Source organism: Hemiscyllium ocellatum, chromosome 5, assembly GCF_020745735.1.
Source record: "Hemiscyllium ocellatum isolate sHemOce1 chromosome 5, sHemOce1.pat.X.cur, whole genome shotgun sequence".
NCBI classification, from domain to species: domain Eukaryota; kingdom Metazoa; phylum Chordata; class Chondrichthyes; order Orectolobiformes; family Hemiscylliidae; genus Hemiscyllium; species Hemiscyllium ocellatum.
Genome location: NC_083405.1, coordinates 61,902,652 through 61,918,713, shown reverse-complemented (window position 1 = coordinate 61,918,713; position 16,062 = coordinate 61,902,652). Strand labels below are relative to the sequence as shown.

Genomic DNA, 16,062 nt, shown 5'->3' with positions numbered 1-16,062 from the left:
AGCGAGATGGCCCTTTCTGAAGCACAGTCTTCCAGATCCTTCCCCTTTTTAAGGATAAGTGAAATATTGGCCTCTCTCAGAGATGGTGGGAGACAAACATGACTGTATGAATCATTAAACATATTCAGCATTGAGCCTGACAGTATGCTTATAAATTCCTTATAGAATTCACTGGGATGTCCGTCAGGACTGGGCGCCTTTCCACTCTGAAGCTGCCTCACAGCTTCCTGAACTTCTTGCTCTGATAAGGGGGCATTGAGAAAGGACTGTTGTTCGGGAGTCACACCCGGGAGCTTCAGGTCTCTAAAAAACTATTCCATTTTGGCTGCCCCTCCTCACAATTCTCAGATTGGTATAACTTAGAGTAGAGTCTCTGGAATGCCACATTAATCTTTTTAGAATCACATGGTAGGTTCCCAGACCCTTCTCTAGTTGCTGTAATGGTTTGTGGGGCACTTCTCTTTCTGGCAAGGTATGCTAAGTATTTGCCTGGCTTGTCACCATGCTCGTATAACCTTTGCTTTGCAAAAGGCAGCTCCTTCTTTGCCGCCTGTGTGAGCACTGAATTTAGTGTAGACCGCAGTGCTATAATCCTCTGTAGTTTGACCAACAAGGGTCTGTCAAAGTAGGCCTTCTTGGCTGCCTTCAACTGTGCTTCAAGGAGACGTTGCTGCTCACCCTTCTGCCGCTTTCTACTTGTGGAATATGAAATAACTAATCCCCTGGCATAAGCTTTGGCAGTTTCCCAGAGAACAGATGAGCTATCAACCGAGCCTATGTTGATGTTCAGGAATGCCCGAAAATCCCTAGAGGAATACTCCACAAACGTACTGTCCATGAGAATAAAGTGGTCCATTTGCCAGCACCTTGCATCCATTGTAACATCCTTAATCTTAACCATGAGGTACGTTGGAGCATGATCAGAGATGGCAATATTACCAATCGTACAAGATGCCACCAGATCCAGGGTTACCGCATGGGTCAGAAAAAAATCAATCCTCGTGTGACATCTGTGCGGATTGGAGAAAAATGTGGAATCCCTACATGTAGGGTGGAAATACCTCCAGACGTCCACCAACCCTACTTGCCCACACAGACCCAATAACTGTTTAGTTTGTGCAGAGGGTATTGAGGGACCTTTAGGCAACCTGTCTACTGTGGGATCCATGAGGCAGTTAAAATCTCACCCTATAATGATGTGCCAAGACTTGAGACTTATCAGTTTAGAAAAAGCATCTACCAAGAATTTAAGAGGATGAGCTGGGGGACAATAAACATTTAAAACACCATATTCTTTCCCATTTATCAAGGCTTTAAGAATTACAAACCTTCCGTATGTGTCTTTAACACATTCCAACAATTTAAATGAGAGATTTTTCCTTATCAATATAGCCACTCCCCTACTTCTGGTATTAAATGATGAAAAATAAACTCGGTCAAAGCCATTCATATGTAATTTCAGATACTCCTTGTCATCCAAATGTGTCTCCTGTAACAAAGCAATATCCACCTTTTCCTTTCTAAGACTCAAGAGTACCTTCTTCCTCTTAATTGGTGAGTGACTTCCCTTGATATTCCAGGTACACCATTTAATCAAATCATTAGCCATAATCTTCTGCAATTACATTTAAATTCCAGGGAGGAGGAACCCAAACTGCAAATTGCTGAGCCTTTGTGTCGCATGGCCCACCAAATATAAAAACTACATAAACTAAAACCACTACATTTAACAAACACACAAAATCATTAAAAATAAAAAACAACAAAAACCAGAAAACAAACCAAGATATAAAGCGCCAATAGCACTGAGTAGGGGAACTCACCTCCCGCCCGGAGGGGGCAACTACCCATCCCAAACTGCCCATAAATAGGCATCTAACCATCTCAACCACCTTCACTTCTCCCAGCTAGAGCCGCATCGCAAGCACAAGTTAAAAAGAATAAACACCCCATAGAATATCAATATGAATAAAAAAAATTATTTTATATAAAATGGGGGAATAAATACCCCACCCATCCTTTGGTATTTCCTAACTTAGAAATTTAAAATGTACATCTTAACCACCGCCAGACATAGTTTGAACCAAATTATTATCAATAGAGGGGAAAAAAAGGGAAAAACAAAGCTCCAACCGGATTTCCTCCATTTCTTTTACAGAATGATAAACACATACCCAAGCAACAATATTTATACGTACTACAATTATTTAAATTAGGTTAGTTTGTCCACAAAGTCTCTTGCCTTCTCCAATGTTACAAAGAGATGCATGGATCCATCTAAGGTGATCTGAAGCACTGCTGGATATCTCAGGGAGTACTGAATCCCAAGCTCCCTCAGTCTTCTCTTGACACCATCATATGATTTTCGTTTCTGGATCACTGCTGCTGAAAAGTCCTGAAAAAACATGATCTTAGACCCCCTTGTAAATTAGGGTCTTTGGATCCTTCCCCTGGAGTCTGGAAGCCTCCATGACTCTCTCCTTATCCCGGTAATGATGGAACCGCTATCTTCAATCCTCTCATGCCAGTCTCCAAGTCAAGGAATTTCGGAAGCCAATCTTCAACAAATTTCACAGGCCGCTCACCTTCCTTACTCTCAGGCAGACCGATGATCTGAATGTTTTTTCTCCTGCCCCTGTTTTCAAGATCAGCCACCTGGTCACGCAAATTACGAACCTGCGTCTTCAGGGCTTGGATCTCATTCTTGAATGAACTGGCATCAGCTTCCACCACTGTGACCCTGTGCTCCACCTCATTCGTCCTCTTCTCCACGTCTCCCAGCTGCTGCTCATGCTTCTAAGAAACTGGAGCCAGCTTTTCTTCAATCTGTTTCCCCAGCATTTTGTGAGATGTCGAGAGCTAGTTCATCAGGTCCTGGAGAGTAATTGGCTCCGAGGCTACTGCACGCTGAGCTGCAGGCCTGGCCTGGGATGCTCCTCCTCCCTTTTTAGGCACTTCTGGATGACTGAAAATACAGTTAAGTCAATTTTTAAATGTTTCTTGGGTCTCCACAATCTTTCCAACACCCCAAGAAATCCCAATGACCTGGGTTGGGTGGGTTGAAGGACCGTCCTGCTCCTGCTGCGATGCGAAGCCCTGCAGTGCGATCTTCTCAGATCGCTGCCATCTTAGATCCCATCCACATGTCTCTTTTAAGGTGAGACTTTAAAAAGATCTGGATGCTTTTTGTTCCTTTAGATTCTGTTTCTTTTATTTCTCTTGTTTTTAAAATTCTGCTTTTATAACCAAGAATGTGCCAGAGAATGGCGCCTGAACACTTTTCACCGTACTCCTGTATTCCTATACTTGAGTAAATGTGGCAATAAAATCTGATTCTAATTTTGATTGTCAAATTTGCTTTTGACATAGAGATAGCAAACTGAATTTTAAAGAGGATTGAAAGAGGCACAAAAACATACAAATAGGTGAATTGAATAGGCAAAAACCTAGCAAATGGAGTATTATGTGGGAACATTAAGACAATAAGACCATAAGACACAGGAGTGGAAGTAAGGCCATTCGGCCCATCGAGTCCACTCCGCCATTCAATCATGGCTGATGGGCATTTCAACTCCACTTACCCGCATTCTCCCTGTAGCCCTTAATTCCTCATGACATCAAGAATCCATCAATCTCTGCCTTGGAGACAGTTAGCGTCCCGGCCTCCACTGCACTCTGCGTCAATGAATTCCACAGGCCCACCACTCTCTGGCTGAAGAAATGTCTCCGCATTTCTGTTCTGAATTGATCCCCTCTAATTTTAAGGCTGTGTCCACGGGTCCTAGTCTCCTTGCCTAACGGAAAAAAATTCCTAGCATCCACCCTTTCCAAGCCATGTATTATCTTGTAAGTTTCTATTAAGTCTCCCCTTAATCTTCTAAACTCCAATGAATAAAGTTGCCCATTTGGCAGAAAAACAAAAAAGCGTGTTATCTAAACAGTGAGAGATTAGAGAGCTCTGACATGCAAAGAGACCTGAATGCATTAGTCAGAAAAGATTAGAATACAGGTACAGCAAGCTATTAGGAAAGTTAATATAATGGTATCATTAATCACAAGGGGAACTGAACAGACAGGGAACTGAAGATAATTTTTCAGTTATTTGGGGCACTGATGAGTCCACATCTGGAGTACTGTGTACACAAGTCATTACCTTACATAAAGATTGATGTAAATGTTTTGACAGTAATTCAGAAACAGCCCCTTACTAAATTAAAATAATATTATCTGGGCTGATGACGCAGTACATCCCCTGGTCTCTAAAGGCCTCGACCATGCTGACAAGCAGTGCATGTTCCACAGCCGCTCCAATCACACTGCTGCAGCTTCACTTAGACCACGCCAGCTCCACTTACACCACGTCAGCTCCACGTACGCCACAACAGCATCACTTACACCACGCCAACTCCAAACACACTACTGCAGCTCCACCTACACCTTCCAGCTCCAATTACACCACGCCAGCTCCAATTACACCATGCCAGCTCCAATTACATCACGCCAGCTCCAGTCACACTGCTCCAGCTCCACTTAGACCACGCCAGCTCCAATTACTCGATGCCAGCTCCACTTACACCATGCCCATTCCAATCACACTGCTCCAGCTCCACTTACACCACATCAGCTCCAATTACACCGAGCCACTCCACTTACACCCCACAAGCTCCATTTACACCATGCCACCCCAATCACACTGCACCAACTCCACTTATACTGCACCAGCTCCAATCACATTGCGCCAACACCAATTACACAAAGGTGGAACTTGGACCCAGTCCTTGAGGCCCAGAGGGACCGTACACTAGAGTTTTTGATTATAGCCTCACTCTTTTGAAAGTCCACCAAGTAACTAATGAACTAAGAAACAACAATTAACAATTACAGCCCACCAGTGGCAGTGCAACAATAAAAGTGGGAAAGGGAAAGAAAAGAGGAAGGGGACTCAACTAAAATGGAATTAGAGGGATAAATAATGCACCCCAGTGGTGCCCACATCTCTGAAGGTGTCATAGGTAGAAACTATGTGCTCCTGTTAAAGCACCCCGGAACAAATGTAGCCATGGCAGAGGCAGTAAGGAACTATGACCTTCCTATGGCCTGATGCCTGATCGTGTGGATGCCTACTTTAACAAGGGACACAAGGAGATTCCCTGATCTGTCCATCACCCTCCACCCCAGGTAATCAAAGATCGGGCTTATGGGACTGAAGTGCAACCAAAAGCGAACAACAAAGGATTTATAAAGTTACTCTACAGGAGGAGTAGTGTTCCACAATAAACATACACATGAATCACTGACTTCAAAGCACTACAAGGTGACTCCAATGAAAAGCGGGAAGATTCCTGCTTAGAGAGCCCTCACTTGGAACCCATGCTGGCTGGCAGGAAAAATGGAATGCCAAGACAAATCCAGGAGGCAAATAAATGAGAAATGGATGGTATGCAGCAGCAGTCCATACAGAAACAGCTCTACAGCAATTGGAAGGACTGACCAGAGGTCATTTCCATGAAATAGCTCAAGTGTGGTCCCCTGAAGAAGTTTCTGGAACCAATGAAGTATGAACCCACCTACTCAATCTCTCCTCATGAGACAGTCCCTCCATACCTGGATCAGCCAAGCGGATATTCTCAGGATTGTTTACAGATGTACAGGTCCTGGGCCTCCTCCATTGTCACTCACTTACCATCCAATGCCTGGAGGAAGAAAGCCTCATCTTCTGCCTCAGGACACTCCAATCCCATGGCTTCAATGTGGATTTCACCAGTTTTCTCATATCCCCTCCCCCCACCTTACCCCAGTTCCAATCTTCCAGCTCAACACCACCCTCATGACCAGTCCCACTTGTCCATCTTCCTTCCCACCTATCCAATCCACCCTCCTCTCTGACCTATCACCTTTACCCACACCTCCATCCAACTATTGCACTCTCAGCTACCTTCCCTCTAGGCCCATTCCCCCTCCCATTTACCCCTTCACCCCTGAGGCTCCCAGCCTCATTCCTGATGAAGGGCTTTTGCCTGAAACGTCTACTTTTCCTGTTCCTCGGATGCTGCCTGACCTGCTGTGCTTTTCCAGCACCACACTCTTGACTCTAATCTCCAGCATCTACAGTCCTCACTTTCACCTGCTTACAATACCAGTCTATCTTTTCTTAGATATGGGGATCAAGACTATTCACAGTATTCCAACTTTGGCATGATTAGTACATTATCCAGTCGAGCAAGACTTCCTTACTTTTATACTCCATTCCCTTTGAAATAAAAGCCAATATTCTACTTGGCTTCCTTATTACCTGTCAAACTTGTACTCTAGCTTTTTATGATTTATGCTGAAGCGTTCTGCAGTCTTTTTCCATTTAATTAATATTCAGGTCCTTTATCTTTGCTGCTAAAGTGCATCATCTCAAGTTTTTGCCCACTCACTTAATCTGTCTATGTCTCTCTGCACCTCTTTGAGTCATACCCTGATTGTCCTAAGAGTGTGACAAATGCCCCTTAACCCAGTTATCTAGTCAACTACTAGGAAGGCATGTCATGGATGGAGGTGGTGAGTTGACTGCTAACTGATCACTTAAGAGCCTTAGCTCCTGGTCAGTTGGGAAAGACCTCAATGGAGCTTCTACCCAGCACCTGACTGCTGAGATGGTGAGAAGTGGGTGAGAATCCCTCTAGAATCATCTCACTCTATTAAATCCTCTCCTTGCCACCTCCAGGCAGGGAAATGTTGTGCCCACAGTTTAGTTCTATTTAAGTTTAACCTGATTGGAGTTTAACATGAATTTTTTTTTTATTAGACCTATAATTCCTACAGTCGGGTCCTCTTATGGTGCACTGCTAAAGTCCCTACCCCTGAACTAGGAGGCCTTGGTTCAAGTCCCACCTGTTCCAGAGATGTGTAATAACATCTCTGAACAGGTTAATTAGAAAAATAATTTAAACAAAAAATGCTACAGTTCTAAAGGTTTCGGTTTAGAAGATTCATCAAAGTGTGATTCAACAATGGAGGGGTGCCATTGTAAAGGAATGCCAGGCTCCATAAATCATTTTAAAAAATTATTACTCAACTGTGGTATGGAAATTTTCAATGTATGTGGTCTGATGACCATGCCTCTGTATATCTTAATTTACTCAGTTTGAGATACAAGATTGCCAATGTGAAGGCTGAGAGAGAATCCTTTCTATTGACAAGACCTCTCTCTCTCTTCCTTGGAGCATTTTGGCTTTAGGCCAGTAAAGGAAGAGTTTGTACATATTTGAAAAGTTGGACTTTTCAAATTCTAATGGAGAATGTTACTTGCAAATGTTTCATTCGAAACAGGTTGAGGTAGGTTGAAGTGTCTAGTATCTTAATATCTGTACTGAAAGCAATTTATGTTGTGAAACAAAAGAGCATTAAAAGAAGACTAGAAGATTTAGTTCTGAGCTGAGGACTGATTTCTTTGTTAGATCTTTTAAAGTACCTGAGACAATCACAGTTTAAACATTGTTTCCTAGGTCTTGCAGTACAAGCTTTCCTTTATTACCAAACTCTTCTTAGATTCTCAATCTCTCCCTACTAAATTAAAGGAAATGGAACTTACAGTTTTTTCATCATCATATCAGTCTTCCAATAATATTGATGTTATTTTAAACATTGTCAAACACAACTACAGAAATTAGGAACAATTTTATTGATGAGTCTATGAAATTGCCTCAGTTCACATAAACTGTCTTCTTAAAAATAGATACCATGATTTTTTTTATGTGATGGATTGCACCGTTCCCAGTTATAATGAAGTATTGATTTATGTCAGTTCTGAATTACAGCAAAGTAGGTCAACAAAAATAGCCTGTCATTTAGTCTCAGTCCCAGGACCAAATAATAACAAATATAACTTGCTCATTTGGTTTAAAAGACTCTTGTAAACAGTATATTCTCTATTTCACTCATAGACCAGATAACTGTTAATATCCCCTGATGATATTTGTGAAAGAATTCATAGGAAATAGAAGAACTGAGGGAGCTAAAGGCCTTAACTACTACTTCATTGGAATTACAAATGTGCAGTTTAACAAAATTTTCACTTTGTTGTTATGTAGATAGCACATAGTTTAGAAATTTAAAAAGATTCAAGCTATGATACAGCAATGAGTTTGAAATAGTGAAAAACTTATATTCACTTCATTACAAATGAATTAACTGCAAAGGAGTGTGAGATAAATTAATGGGGGAACAATTAAATTTTCTTCATTTGATTCAAACTTAAGATTAATTGTTTCAATATTATTTCAGTACATGTACATCTGGGATCTGATGAAAATAATATATATAATTATAACTCTGTGGACAAAAATTAGAATTATCACAGTGTGCTCCTGGAACCAAGGTGGCTTGTTTATTTTCAGTCACTATTTGAGTTATTAAAGGCACAAAAAAGATTTATTGTTGTTAAATCTGAGCTCAGCCTTTCCCTCATCTGAATCCAATGTGAAATTAGCCCCTCTTTTCTTTCCAACTCTCAATCCAATGAAACTTTAGCTTTGGACCAGCCCTTGAGTGACTGTGACTGCACTTTGTTGCTTCTGATCACATAGAGTCATAGAGATGTACAGCATGGAAACAGACCCTTCAGTCCAACCCGTCCATGCCGACCAGATATCCCAACCCAATCTAGTCCCACCTGCCAGCTCCCGGCCCATATCCCTCCAAACCCTTCCTATTCATATACCCATCCAAATGCCTCTTAAACATTGCAATTGTACCAGGCTCCACCACATCCTCTGGCAGCTGATTCCATACAAGTACCACCCTCTGCGTGAAAAAGTTGCCCCTTAGGTTTTTTTAATATCTTTTCCCTCTCACCCTAAACCTATGCCCTCTAGTTCTGGACTCCCCAACCCCAGGGAAAAGACTTTGTCTATTTATCCTATCCATGCCCCTCATAATTTTGTAAACCTCTGTAAACTCACCCCTCAGCCTCCGACGCTCGAGGGAAAACAGCCCCAGCCTGTTCAGCCTCTCCCTGTAGCTCAGATCATCCAACCCTGGCAACATCCTTGTAAGTCTTTTCTGAACCCTTTCAAGTTTCACAACATCTTTCCAATAAAAAGGAGACCAGAATTGCACGCAATATTCCAACAGTGGCCTAACCAATGTCCTGTACAGCCACAACATGACCTCCCAACTCCTGTACTCAAATACTCTGACCAATAAAGGAAAGCATACCAAACACCTTCTTCACTATCCTATCTATCTGCGACTCCACTTTCAAGGAGCTATGAACCTGCACTCCAAGGTCTCTTGTTCAGCAACACTTCCTAGGACCTCACCATTAAGTGTACAAGTCCTGTTAAGATTTGCTTTCCCAAAATGCAGCCAGAGTTCAGATAAATGAGGGGGACTTCACAGAGACTTATAAAATTCTAAGAGGACTAGACAGGTTAGATGCAGGGAGGATGTTCCTGATGATGGGTGCACCCATAACCACAGGTCACAGTCTGAGGATTCAGGGTGGACCATTTACGACAGAGGTGAGGACGCATTTCTTCACCCAAAGAGTGGTGAGCCTGTGGAATTCATTACCACAGGAAGAAGTTGATGCCAATGTATTCAACAAGCAGCTAGATATAGCACTTGGGGCAAATGGGATTAAAGGTTATGGGGAGAAATCAGGATTAGGTTATTGAGTTGGACGATGAGCCATGATCGTGATGAATGGCGGAGCAAGCTCAAAGAGCATAATGGTCTCTTCCTGCTCCTATCTTCTATGTTTCTATGTTTCTTTGAAACGTTGGATGCCTATCTGGTTCCTAGTTAATATTACAGGCAATGAGCCCACTGTAACGAGAGAAGGAGAAAGTAGAAAACTGTTTCATTAATTCAGAAATGTGACTGTTTTGTAAAGTATTCTGCTTCTTCAGCAACATTTTCAATAACAGCAAATAACTTCCGTATTTTAAATAGGAAATGGGATATGCTATAAAACCATATTTTGAAATGAAACAAAATATGTCTTTTCTCAAAAAAAAACTCAGGTCTTGATGGAAAGACAAACAAGAAACACCAAGCTGATTATTTCCAAGGCATGTCTATTTAATGTGTGTAAAATATCTTCTACAACACCATCAGGATTGCAAATTCAATTCCTTATTGTCTTGAAGGATGTCCTCATCTTCTAGATTTCCAAGAATCTTGTAAAATGCAGATATAAAAAAATTATAACTAATTATGAAACTGATAAAAATACCAGTAGAAGTATAGACAGAAGAGGAATGTGAATCAGGAAATGGATGGCATCTTAACTTCAGATGATTTCAGATCCCCCATTTCATCACTTTCACAGAGAAATACAATATGTTCCAACATAATTAATGTGTTCCTCTTTTCTTTCAGTGTTAGTAAAACGTTTCAACATAATTTCATATGACCAAAAAAACACTAATTTAATAGATTCTGATATACAGTAAGAATAGCTACAGCTCTTTTTTATAACATGATTTCACTAGTCTAGACATGTTAACAAATTGTAACTTCAGTCAGAATAGTAAATGATTTGAATTCAATGGGCCACACTTATGAGCACTCAAAGAGGAAACAACATGGACAACATAAACATTATTGTTTGATAATGCCATTATATATGCATTATTAAATGACAGTAAAGTTATATTATTTATAAATCTAAGGAGTTGTAAATGATAGGATCTGTCCATGGCAATATCTTATGAATGATATAAAGTAAATGCTGTTCCTCAAATTGTTTGTACTAATAGAAAACATACCTTTTAAAAGCATAAATGTTGGGAAATTCCTTTCCCTCATTGCTTACAGAATGATGTTCTGTGTCCCAGAGATTTCCAGGAATGTTGCAAAATCCAGACATAGAAACAGATGGAATAAGATATAATAAAACAAACAAATTTCCAAACTGAGGCATGAAAATTTAGAGAGAAACACAATGTGAATCAGGAAATGGATGGCATCTTTACTTCAGACAATATCAGATCCCTTAGATCATCATTTCCACAGAGAAATCAACCTGCACCATCAACCTCAACAGTCTCGTCTTTAACGCAATTTTTACTGAAATGTTCCAACTTAAGGTTATGCTAACCGGCAAAATATTATTTTCAATTGCAGTTAGTAATAACCACAATTTTGTTAAAAATAACGAACTTCCTCAATTCGAGACACTGGATGAGGAATAGGCACTTCAGCCTTTCAGTCTGCTTCATCATTCAGATGGATCATAGCTGATCAGTAATTCAACCCAGTTCACCTGCTTTAGCTCTATATGCTTGATATAATTACCTAATAAAAAAGAAATCTGTCGACATTAATCATGAAACTCAAACTGTTCCTGAATCCGCAGTGTTTTCAAGGAATGAATTCTAGATTTATGCTAGGCATTGTATGAGAGTGCTATTCCAAATTTCAGATGATGTCAGTGCACTTTGACTCTGTTGTTGGAGGGAATTGTTTCTTTATATAAGCTTTACTGAATCCTTTAGAGAACTTGATCAAATTAAAGCTCAATCTTTTCTACTCAAAGGAATATAAGTCAAGCTTATGCAACCTGTTCTCATAATTGAATTCTTTAAGACCCCGCATCATTCCGATGAATTTGTACTGAACTCCATATCGCCATAGACAAACATATCCTTCCTGAGTTGAACTGGAAACTGAACATAGTACTTTGGATGGGGACTGTCCAATGTCTTTTTGCAAATGCCTTCTCCTACTGTTTTGGAAATTTAGATTTTCAATTTTGTGTTCATTCATCCTAACCATTTCTAAATATTGTGGCATGAAGCTCCTGAACAAATTCCAGGGGAAGACAATTTTGCATGTCTTGACAATCAGAATATCTGCCTTAATCTTCACTCTCATCATGTCTCATAACCAAGTTATAACCGAGACAAAATCTGCCTCTAACTCTGTACACTCACATTGTCAATATTTTTGTGTGAAATCGTATTTCATGATTCCTGAAAGTACACATGGATAATGGCCATAAATACTTTGTTTATCTTATTTGTGACTAATTAAAGTAGATTAGCCAGGCATGACTTATACATGACAAAGCCATGTTGGCTCTCTATAGTCAGTGCATATTTATCAAATGATCTAGGCTGAATAACAAATGCTGATTAGCTTTCCCACATAGAACATCAAACATTTATAAATAGACTGTTCACCTTTGCTATGTAATGATTTGAATGTTAAACGAAAGCATACCTTTTAAACCTGGTGTTCAGAATCACAAATCATCCTCAGTCTTTGATTTTGGGATTACTTGAGGTTTCCAGGAATGCTAAAAAGTCCATATATAAAAACAAATGGAATAAAGAATGATTAATATTAACTCATTTCATCACTGATCAATAAAGGATGTTTAGAGAGAAACTGAATGTGAATCACACCATGGATGGTATTTTAACTTCAAATCATTTTAGATTCCTTTAATAATAATTTTCACAAGATATTTAACATTGTCCTCCGTAATGTAATTGTTAAATGAAGTACTTCCTTATTTGTCAATTTATAAATCTAAAAATTGTAAACGCTGAGATGTATCAAAGATAAAGTTTTTTTCAATATGTTGCATCATCTGGAGGAAAAAAGTAAATAAATGCTGTTATTCAGACTGTCTCTATTAAATTAAATCATACCTTCTAAGAACATAAATTGTTGGGAAATCGTTTTTCCTCTCTGCTGATAGGATGATATTCCATTGTGCTAATGGCTTTCATGGATGCTGCAAAATCCAGATGTGAAAACAAATGAATTAAGAATGGTTAATATTAACCCATTGCCAAATTGATAAATATTCTAACAGAACTTTGAAGAGAAGCAGATGCAAATTGGAAAATTTCTGGCATCTTTTCTTTAGATATTCTGCTCATAATGCTTATTTAACACGCTGTGACATCTATCTTTAAAGCTCATGTATAAATGGTTGTTGTAATTTCAGATCCCCAAAATCACCATTTGAAGAGAAATAAAATGATTTCCTTCAATATTAACACTGTTTGCAAAGAATCATTAATAATTCTGAGTGGATTATTAGGAATATTATTAATGATACTTAATATCATTTGTACCATCATAGCAGTGCGGTCATAAACAGTGTGCTTCATAAATGGAGTGAGGTGAGAATTGAGGATTTGATGAGAGTGAGTATTTTCTGGCAAATAGTGAGTAAATAATCTCCAAATGAAATGTAGTTTATCCTCTTGAACTTAATTTCGAACTTCAACAACTGAAAATAACTTCCAATTTACACAAAACTTAGAGAGTACCTACCATTGGTTGTTCACAATAATCCACAACTGATTGTCTGACTACTGTGCGCAGATAACTGAGTGATTTCTAATAACTTGGGTGTGGCTTGAAATTGGCTAAGAACCTAATGAGTTTTCTTCTCGCACTATCATCACAAACTCCCACATTAACTATCTACTATGTCACTCTGGCACTCTGCTTGTTGTTGCTAGTCCGATTCTTCCACTCATTGTCACAGGGATATCCTGGGATTCCTGACACTAATGCCACCTTCAAAAGTCTGTTGTGTACAAGTACAGCTTCTGCCCAGAGAGAAAACTGCATTGACACCACTCTTCATTCTCACTTCAACTCAAATTGGTCCCTCAAAATCCTGGAGTCATAGAGGTGTACAGCACAGAAACAGACCCTTCGGTTCAACTCATCCATGCTGACCAGATATCCTAACCTAATCTAGTCCCACTTGCCAGCATTTTGACCATATCCTTCTAAACCTTTCCTATTCATATATCCATCCAGATGTCTTTTAAATGTGTAATTGTACCAGTCTCCACCACTGCCTCTGGCAGCTCATTCCATACACGTACCACCCTCTGCATGAAAGAGTTTGCCCCTTAGGTCACTTTTATATCTTTCCCCTCTCACCCTAAACCTATGCCCTCATGTTCTGGACTTCCCCCACCATTGGGAAAAGACCTTGTCTATTTATCCTATCCATGCCTCTCATGATTTTATAAACCTCTATAAGGTCAGCCCTCAGCCTCCAACGCTCCAGGGAAAACAGCCCCAGCCTGTTCAGCCTCTCCCTGTAGCTCAAATCCTCCAACCCCAGCAACATCCTTGTAAATGGGGCGGCACGGTGGCACAGTGGTTAGCACTGCTGCCTCACAGTGCTAGAGACCCGGGTTCAATTCCTGCCTCAGGCGATTGATTGTGTGGAGTTTGCACATTCTCCCCGTGTCTGCGTGGGTTTCCTCCGGGTGCTCCAGTTTCCTCCCACAATCCAAAGATGTGCAGGTCAGGTGAATTGGCCGTGTTAAATTGCCCGTAGTGTTAGGTAAGGGGTAAATGTGGGGGTGGGGGTGTGGGTGGGTTGCGCTTCGGCGGGTCGGTGTGGACTTGTTGGGCCGAAGGGCCTGTTTCCACACTGCAAGTAATCTAAATCTAAAAAAAATCTTTTCTGAACCCTTTCAGATTTCTCCATAGGAAGGAGACCAGAACTGCACAACACTACTGTATCATTAATCTTCAATTTAACTTAACCTAGCTCTTTAACAATCATGAATACTGTATGTAGTAAAACATAACGCTTCAAGTTGTTCTATCAGACTTTCATCTTGCTCCCCAACTGCGGTCGTAAGAATGAAAGAAAAAGCCTAGAATGTAAAGCGCCAAAGACAGGACTACTACTGAAGAACATTTGATTCCGAAAATTACATGTTAGTACTGTTGGTATTTACCGTTTTAAAGTCGGTAGCCACAATGTAAAATCTTTTCTTAAATATACATACACTTTAAAAAAGTAACAATTGCAAACTCAAGCAGTTAATTTGCCAATTGAGAAAACATATTTTAACTTATTTATAAAGTTTGCTCTACACTTTGTGAAGGTTTTAAAAATTGTTGAAAACGGCATCTGGTCTCAATTACTGTTTCAGAAATTGACAATTAGACAATACTGCCATATAAAATATTCAATGTAATAACAAAATATAAAATAATAGTTTGCAATTATAAAGGACATATTAGTAAAATAACAAATAAACCATAAGTTAACATCCTTCAAAGTTGAACTTTCCAGATGTTCAATTGTAATGGTAAGATCATCGCTAAACTTTTAGCTGAATTACAACAGCATACAAATTTAATAGTTACATTATTTTACAAATGATTAATAATTACCCGAAGTTTTGTATAAATTCTTCCCAAGTGTAGTTTAAATGACTGTACCTGCGGTAAGTATTGAGTTAGACTGAGGGGACGGAGCAATGCCACGTCTCAGAAGCTGCAAACTGCTGGAATGTGCTAAAGAGAAGCTGAAGGGGAGAGATCGGAATCTCACGGGATCAAGAGGTGAGTGTTGGACTGTTAGCAACTCAATCCCTGAGTGAAATTTCGCTATGTATTATAATATTCAGCAAGATGAAGGTAACATAGCATTTTCCAGCTAGAAGTGACATTAGTGCTGAAAATGTTTTGATTTATGTGACTTGTGACACCCCCGTTTTGGGACGGCACCATTTAATAGCGTGGGGCGTCAGAGAGCAGATACAGAGCTGGGATGAGAGCGGAGCAGTGATACACTGATCTTCAGAGAGAGGATAGAAGCGGAGAACGCTCACTCAAAGCAGTGTTCACAACTACTCCAAACTCATCAGCAAGTTTGACCTCCCGAGAGATTTTGTTTCGCATAAATAAAAACAAAAGAACTTCGGAATGTGTAAAACAGGGAAAAAAAACACAGAAAGTGCCGGAAAAGCTCAACAGGTCTGGCAGCATCCCATCAGAGTTAACCTTGAAACAGGGTTCTGAAGGGTCATTTGATCTAAAACGTTAACTCGGATTTCTCTCCACAGATGCCATCAGACCTGTTGAGCTTTTCCGGCAACTTCTGTTTTTGTTATGACTTTGATGGCATTGTAGATTAATAACTAAATTTGTTTGGGAAGTTGGAGTATTTTCTCGGTGAGTCAAGCATATGTTCAATATGTTTATGTGTATGTTTCAATAATCAGGCGCGTTATTTTGCAGAATGTGCTCTGAGCTGCTGTGGGGCAGTTCTGCAACAATAACACAACC

The 16,062-nt window shown here is 40.0% G+C and overlaps 1 long non-coding RNA gene and 2 other non-coding genes across 4 annotated transcripts; all 3 read right to left on the bottom strand.

Moving 5' to 3' along the window:
• Window positions 1–10,050: 10,050 nt before the first annotated feature.
• Window positions 10,051–15,272, bottom strand: LOC132816055 (uncharacterized). Of its 2 annotated transcripts, none has more exons than XR_009644742.1 (5): window positions 15,214–15,272; window positions 12,651–12,736; window positions 12,217–12,292; window positions 10,761–10,818; window positions 10,051–10,169 (listed from the first exon to the last, which is right to left on the bottom strand). It is a non-coding gene; the product is annotated as an uncharacterized LOC132816055 (long non-coding RNA). The 2 variants fall into 2 exon arrangements; XR_009644741.1 differs by having other exon boundaries at window positions 15,166–15,241.
• On the bottom strand, window positions 10,252–10,320 carry LOC132816267 (small nucleolar RNA SNORD123). The gene has a single exon (XR_009644763.1). It is a non-coding gene; the product is annotated as a small nucleolar RNA SNORD123 (small nucleolar RNA).
• On the bottom strand, window positions 10,938–11,006 carry LOC132816269 (small nucleolar RNA SNORD123). Its single transcript, XR_009644764.1, has one exon. It is a non-coding gene; the product is annotated as a small nucleolar RNA SNORD123 (small nucleolar RNA).
• Window positions 15,273–16,062: the final 790 nt, after the last annotated feature.